The following is an 8,825-nucleotide window of genomic DNA, read 5'->3' as shown; positions in this document are numbered from 1 at the left end:
CAATCGAGAAAGTTGAACTTGAACCAGGTTTAAACTTTCCCACAACTGTCGACGACTGTTGCCGATAGGGTGAGCGATTCTATGGAAACCGAGCTTCACGAAGAAAATGCGTCTGGTTGAATTCGAACTTGCAACCTTTCGCTAACCATTCGAGAAACATACCCATTAGTCATTTTAGTCCTCCACCGGGACTCGAACCCGGGACATGCATGGGCAAAGTATTTTTTTGTTTTCGACCCTTACAAATCAAGTCTGCAATACACCCTAGCTTGCTGTTTCTGATTTCCCATTGATATTTTTTAAACTATAAAGGCAATTTGCCAGTCTTATCTGATTCTTTCTTTTATATCTTTGAATAGAATTATAGGAATAACACAATCAATGCCGTAGCCATTTACGCGTAAATTCAAACAATGTGGACCCCTTTTACGCAAAAATATGAAAAATCTGGACCAATTTTCCTAAATTTTACCCATTTTAAGATTAATATAAGAAATCTGGGCCCATTTTTCAAAAAGTTGACCTATTTTATGCATAAAATTACATAATTTGGACTCCTTTTTAAAAATGTGGACCCATTCCAAAAATTGTGTGGGACTGTCCCAACTGTGCCAATAGCTGGCTACGGCATTGAACACAATCACAAAGCCATTATTATATATCTCAACTAGCAACGTTTGGCAAGATGATTTTTGTAGGTATTCAAATGTATGTAAGGAATTTCCGGGGGTATTGAAGGATTGTAAAACCATTTCTTCCTTCAAACATTAACTTAAGACAAACCATATATAAATGAAGTGGTTAAAAGTTGCATAACTTATAAGATAGTCTATCGCAACCGTAAACAAATCTCAATACGTATAGCTACAATATTGGTGATTTCATCAGCCATGTTCACTTTAATTCCATTCTGTTAGCATATTGTCACTTAGCCTATATAGGCCTATATTCTTTATTAGGCCTATTGATTCTTTGTCTGTAGGCCCGTATATTTTAGATTCTTGCAGATGCCTATACATACTCAAACCTTTTACAAGGAGAGCGTCATACCGTTGGATCAAAACAGAGCCATACCGGGTACGATATTTACGCATTGGGCCTATAATATATTAAATTAGAAAAGAGCATTAACTCACCTGGTCCGAGTGAACTCCCCGTTCTAGGTAACACGGGTCATTCACATCGTACGTCATTACTTGTCCAGCAGCACCAAACCATATAGTTACAAAAACTTGTATAAAAACAATAACAGACATTACAGATAACTGTATACCCCGGTAATGTCTACTCGGCTATTTTTTTTTATACGGATTATTAAGTTTTGCTTGAGTGAGCAGGGCAGTCAGCGGTCTGAGTGCATGTAGTGAAATCGATACTGCTGCTACAGCATCTGATTTTTGAAGTCGAAAACTAGTCATGTGAGGATGTTTCGGCCTTTTGTATTTGAATGTATACTCACTACCATAAGCTAATCAACTTAAAAAATAATACTGAAAGAAATTACTTGAATTGCTTATTTCGTATTATAAAATAATAGCTCGCCAATGAGAAGACACACAACAGTAACACTATTTCCATTATCTGCATTAGATACTTAAATTCGCTGGCAATTATTATGTTTAAGATTAAAAAATATATAAAAAATATATATATTATAAAAAACACTGAATTGGTTAAGATCCTTCAATGATTTTACATCTTTTTTTCATTGTTTTTACATTTTATTTCACTTAGAGGAGCATACATGCAAACCCACTCTTCAATATATAATTTATATAATACAGTAAATATTTATAATATAAATATTTATTTATAATAAAAGTACACGTAATATGTATACAGTTGAGTGACCAAGCGCTTAATGCAGAGCCACCACAAACCTTCAGCAATAATATCAGCATTGGTTTGAGCGGCTTGCATGTTTCTGGTGGTGGAGCATATCTTCTATCAATACAGGTAGGGTTGCTACCTCATGCACCATAAGCAAATACCCACAAGGCAGAACTGACAGGACCATCAGAGTTTCTTTCCATTAAATAGAATTACATAGCATGTTGAGTACAGACTGACATGTAATTTCTAAAATGATGGCAACGTGACTTTCTAACCAGACACACATTAACTAAAGGTAAAGAAATTATCAACACCAAGATCAACCAACAATGCAGGGGGTTCCACGGTAACAGTAGTTACAATCTAATTGTAGTCTGTTGCACCTGTCTCTTATACACATCTCGATGTGTATAAGAGACAGAGGANNNNTGTACTGGGTTCCTAATATTGAGTCCGAAATGTGTGGTGGTTTTAAAAAAAGTTCCCAGTGATTTTTTTTTTTTATCCTTACGATTTTTGTCGCTCCAATTGGGATTATGGTCTATTGTTGCAATCACTTTGAAATTTGAGATTGAATGACCAGCTGAATTCAAATGTTCGACTTACTGGTTGATATTTTGATAGCTGATCTATATTGTGTCATTCTCATTACGAAGAGTTGTTTTTTTTTTTTCGTTTATCAGAAATATTGTTTACCAAATATATGAGAGACTGTTATAAATGCCATTTTTGGTGAGGCGATTATTGCCTTATCCTGAATACTTGGTTTGTTTGGTTGCTATTGAATGATTGTGTAAAATCAAGCAAGGAGCATATTTTGCGATGAGCCACAAATGTGACTGCCCAAATTATGTCTGTTGCAATTCTATGGACGGTGTATTCGAAAAAAAAAATGAGACGTTCTGTGGTCTGTAGGATACTTCTGAATGATAGAATTTAGACCTAAGGTAAACCTAGGGTGATAGGTAGTGACCAGTGGCACTCTGTTTTTTTATATATCTATATGTATATGTATGTATATATATAAGGCATAGTGTGCATTAAATCAATAAACGTAGTTTTATTATTAAACATCATATTAATATAATACATTGTCTAAAAATATAGGAAAATGATGTTATATAATATATATATATACATATATATTTTAAACAATATATTATAATAATAATATTATGATGTATATATATATATATATATATATATATATATATATGTCTAATTTCAAAATATTCTTTGTATAGATGATTACATTGTAGTAAATCTTCTCGAAATTAAAATAGAGTTAATATTTCAATACGTATATTTTGTAAATTCTTAATTTATATAATTTTTAAAAAGCAATTAAAATGTATGGGTGGCAATTATACTTTAAAGTTGGAAAATTTATGTGGTCTAATTTCGCCTGGATTGATTTGACCATCAAAAAAGTGACAGGACTGGAAAATCTACGGACAAAATAATTTACTCTATTGAATGACTCGACCCGGTTAGGAGCCATTGTAGTTTCAGTACACGCTCGATTTTATTCGTTCTTCGTTCTTCGTTTTATAAAAACAGACAGAGTGTATCTAAAAGTGTGATTATCGAGTCGGTTATAAATGGTTAAACGATCGGTCTAATCAATCGATTTTCTAACCGTATTTTTGCCGATTTCAGCAAAAGTGCCTGGAAATTAGATATGAAAAATTATATTATGCAAAAGAAACAGTGTGCACCGAATAGGCCTATATAAATAATCCTGGATGGATGTTGTTGATGACCAACCTGTGGGTATAGACGAGATTAAGGATACCGTAGATGCTCAAATAAGCGCTGCTCTCGAATAAGCGCTGCTCTCGAATAAACGCCTCACCAAACCTGATTTTTTTTAGCTAAGCGCCACTCTTGATTAAGCGCCACAGCGCTTAATCGAGAGTATATGTTACCCTGTGTGTAATGGAAAACCTTGAGAAACAAGGTTTTAAATACAGTGTTAAAATATATACATAACACTGTAGGCCTGTGTGTGGGTACACGTGTATGTATATATGTATTTATATACTTGGTTGCAGCAATCCTTCTCTACTCAGACTACCTGTAATTATCTGTGTTCGTAATGTTTTCATACTATTTTATTGGTATATTTTATTTATATTCTTTTTTTTTGTTTATTTTTATAATGACTCAGACGACTGTTGCGTTAAAATAGTTTTTATAAAATAATTTTAGAAATGCATAATTGCATCACTTTCAGACAAGCTCCATTTGAACAGTGTGTTTTTGCACATACTTGTCCAATGTTACTAGCACCTCTCGCCATTCAATCAAAAAGACAGTTATAAAGTTAGGCCTAAACAAGGCATATAATGAAATTTTGACTTCGAATACTTTTTTCCCTTCAGTCGTGATTATTATTAAAACGACCAAAATTGACATTGCAGCATTGCACTGAATTGCGTCAAACTAACAAAAACATAAGCTAAAAAAAAAAAAAAAAAAAGAAACATTAAAATTTACAAAAAATCACAAAAAATACCGTCTGTCTGTTCATTAATAGGCATAGTAGATTCTGAAATAATTTATTTCGATATTTTTCTTTTTTGATCCGAAAATGAAATACACTCTGCTTTCGAGAGGGACCATATACAACATAATTTCGACCAACCAATTGTTATATCCATACCATACCAAAAATTATTAAAAGTACGGTACTATGGGTCATGACGGTCTGTCAACGTGGCGTTCTCATCAAAAGTAAACGTTTTACACACAACAGGTTAAGAATGACCATGCCGATATTATAATGTCCATTCGAAATTTGCCTCATCATTTAGGACTGGTGAATGAGGATTGGTTCAGTCGAAAATTTCTCTGAGACCAATTTGCAATTCAAAAAGTACAGTAAATTATTTTCATCCAAAAAATTAAAAAAAAATTAATATAATCTTTTAAAGAATTTTGGATATGGTAGGCCCACTCAGAACACTAATTGGTCTGCAGTTTATATGCCTACACCATCTTTTACAAATCTGACTGGAACCAAGCCCCGTGCTTGCATAAATTCAGCTAGGCCTAAGCTCTTCTAAGCATGGATCTAAGTTACACTCTTTATGAACTTCTAACATCATACACATTTTTTTGTACAGAATAGTACCGTATACAATGTTTTAATCTATTTAATTAATAATATAGCCTATACTTTAAATATTTCATATTTAGTATACTTTACAAAATCTCATTTGATTTAAGATTCAAGATTCAAAATTCCTTTTATTCACCATATGGGTACAAGTTAACGATACATATGGACTTTGTTTTCCAGAGACTATATAGAACGTTAAATACTGTACAGAGTGAAAAACTGTTTCCAACACACACAACAAAAACATTTTTCTAAAGCTAGGCGCTCACTGCGTATCAAACTCCGCTCGGTAGGTCTAAAGGCCAACTCAGACAGCGTCGGCCGACGCAGCCCGACCCGATTTATCGTCGGGGACAGTCGCGTAGTAGAATATTAAACGTGTTTAATATTTCTCACGATAAATCAGGTCGGGCTGCTACCATTCACGACGTGCGCTGAAACGAACATTTCAAAACATTCATTTGTCAGCACTTTTTATTCAGCAAACGGTATGAACGTACAGTTGTTCGATTTGTTCTTAGTAGTTTAACACAAGAATAATTGTGTGCAAAAACTGTCGATACTTTTCGTCGATTTGTTTAACATATTTTCCCACCTGCAACTCCGGTAGTATGGCGTAGGCCTAATATTGTTTTAGTAGTCTCATAGGTACATAATGGGCTATTTATTCTGTTTATTGGCTGCCAACCCACTCGTCGGCTTCACGATCTAGGAGAAAACACAATTCTACGTTGAGAAAAACAAATTGTATTTAATTTTTACACAATTTTAAAATCCAAAAATGATATACCGTACTGAGTCGTTTACTCCCTAATTGTCGGATTTTCCGGGTGCTATCGACCTGGACACCCTGTGAGGGGGATACGGCTTGCCTGGTACCGCTCACATATGTAATCGTCGAGAATTCGCCCTTACTGTCGGGTATCGCCTACATTTCAGGGACATTGGACCAAGGTCCAGAAAATCCTGATGCAACCATATTTTAATCAGCACACGCCATGTTAGTCGGCCGCAGATTTGTGTGTCTTGCGTCATACAAACGTGGTCGGAGCCATACAAACAAATGAATGCCGTGACAAAGAAAAAGCCCCCCTCCCCTCCCATCCTGATAGCCTCATTCAAGATATAGTATTCACACAGTACCGGTAGTGAAAAAGAGGAACAAAGATTATTGAACTTTTGATATATTATAAGAAAGAAGGTTGCTGTCAATGTTTGGTCACAGACCGGGGACACAGATTGTGAATAAGTTGCATCGAGACTATCTATTCGGCAATAATAATTATTTTCATGTTAGGTTCATTCACAAACAATTTTTAACTCATAACAATAACAAACAATTATTTTTTCTGTCCTCGGGGCCACGTGAGTAGCTTCACGAACGTCGACACAAAACGCACGTGGTTGGTGAGGATGACGTTCACAGAAAGAATGATACCGCTATACAGTGTTATGATTTTAGAATATAATCTTGTTAAATTAATGTGTGCTATACAAAAAAACCGGTGTTTCTTGAGCTTGTAATAGGCCAATATATTTTTTCTCTACTGGAATTCTTCAACTTTAGAAAAGAAAGTCATATACGTCATCTGTCAAACTGCCCATGCGTAAGCTTTGCATCACGTGGTATTTCCCCACGTTTACAACTTGGTTTGTGATGATGCTTATGCTTCGCACGGAGGCTGTGTGAGCATGGAGGTATAAAAATATGGAGGTATAAAAATAATTAGTTAGGCATAGAGACCTTATATATAACAACTTTTAATCAAAAACAATAGTTCAACTGAATACAATTCACTCTACAGTTTCCTTAACAATTTGTGTCTCAATAGTGTTTTTTCGCTCAAGTCAGTTCGAATGAATGTTGTGGTTAGATAAGATGTCAAAATCGACCGCAATCAGAGCGAACTTGGGCCGGCTCAGGTTCGGCTTACGTTCAGTTATAAAGTTGGGTCGGCCCAGGGCCAATCGGACAAGTGGACTTGTAGCTGCCGCCTCTATCGTCCGGTTTTGTTTGTTTGCCTTTTTTTTCCTTTTTTTTGCAGCTACGATTTTTCTACATACAAATTTGAATTTACACTTTTAGAATTAGAACAGTGGCAAGCAAATATCAAAACCTAACTAAATAATTAAACAATTGACAAAAGTAAGACGATAAAAAAAATTAAACAAATAAAACCAATCCCATGTTCTCTCTTTCGTTTTCCTTTTCACAAAAGAAATATATTGTAAGCCCCATTTCATTTTTTTTTCTTCATGTGATTGTCTCTCCTATTTCTTTTGGTCTTTGGAAAACAGTTATCGAGAGTTCCGCACTTCCTCATTCTGCGGTTATATAGCAGGTGGTGAAATCATTAGTGAAGATTGGTACTTTCCTTGAAATGATTTGTATAGCTCCTTAAAACAATGGCACTACGCGTGACAAACAGTTTCAAAAATAGATTTTCTTTACATTATTCTGTGGTAGGAGTTATGGATATAGGATTTTGCCTTTAGAGGTGTGAGTGGAGAAGACGTCCATACCCACAACAGCTTACCAAAGCTCTGGCTGAAGTTTGCAAGATTAAAAAATAGGACCCCTAGAGGCCCGGAAACGGGTACACTCAGAAAGTAAAACAAAAAAGTCCTTCGACAAACAATACTGTGCAATAGTCCTACAATAATTAATTCAGAAGAAAAAAATATAAATGTAGATATAAAATCACATTAAGCAGCCCTGGTAGATAAGAAATCATCTTTTAATATGTTCTTTAAAAAAATCTCTACTTTGACATGACACATTATACATACATTAGTTGTATTTGATACACTTGATTTACAATTTTTACAACAACAAAAAAAAGCGGAGCAGCGTAGCTTATTAGGTTCAAAAGTCATGAAGACAAGTGTTTAGAACTTTTAACTTTCAAAAAAATTAAAAAGAAAAGAACGAACTTTGAACTAGGTACTAAGGAACATAGCAAATGAATATTTTACATTAAAATATAGGCTGTTATTAAATGGTATTTTAAAGGACTAACTATTTTTGAATATGTAATTGAATAGGCCTACATTTTCAAGCTCACTACAATGAACTTCGAAAAATCATAGAAAATTTGTTTGTATTAAATTTTGCGCTATAATCCATAATTGTTTTTACAAAGACCCACGAATGACAAAAGCCAGCATACTAGTGCCATTTTTATTGTTCAGGCTTTTCTTTGCACAGTTTTATTTATCATAATGGTTCTCGTCAACATATTTATTTAACTGGTTTCATAAATTTGTTCTGGTGGGCTCCGGTATTTTCATTTCCTATTTCTATTAATGACTTTCTACTGCACAGAAACATTTGTGATATGTATTTAAATTACACTATTGTATGAAGTCGAGTTTCCTTAAAATCGCTCCAGTGTTTTCAGTGCATGCAGTCGTTGTACTGCGTAGTGCTCAGTCCCCGGCGCAATCGAAGGCTCACTGAACTCAACTCAATTGAACTGAACTGAAGCTTATTAGAACAATTTTGTATCAGTGGCACACACCATCTAGTGATGCATTCAAATAACAAGAAAACATTTCACAAAATACCAATAAATTACGAAGCCATTGCACTTAAGACACGTTCATTTGTTAGCCTTAAATTTGTAAATCACCAAAAAAAGGGTCCTTGTCATTTGAAGAATGGCAACCATAACTACTGTACCAGAAAAAAAATAAAGTGACCAACAATAACAATAATAATAATAATAATAATAATAATAATAATAATAATAATAATAATAATAATAATAATAATTTTTTCTTTATTTCATTCTTATTTCTTTTAATTTTCCCTTTTCTTCCTCAGATGTGTATAAGAGACAGCCTCCCCTCCCATCCTGATAGCCTC

The sequence above is a fragment of the Anneissia japonica genome, unplaced genomic scaffold (genome assembly GCF_011630105.1).
Source record: "Anneissia japonica isolate Jap-2015-1 unplaced genomic scaffold, ASM1163010v1 scaffold288091_len1417266_cov198, whole genome shotgun sequence".
NCBI lineage: Eukaryota > Metazoa > Echinodermata > Crinoidea > Comatulida > Comatulidae > Anneissia > Anneissia japonica.
Note: the sequence above shows the minus strand (reverse complement) of the source record.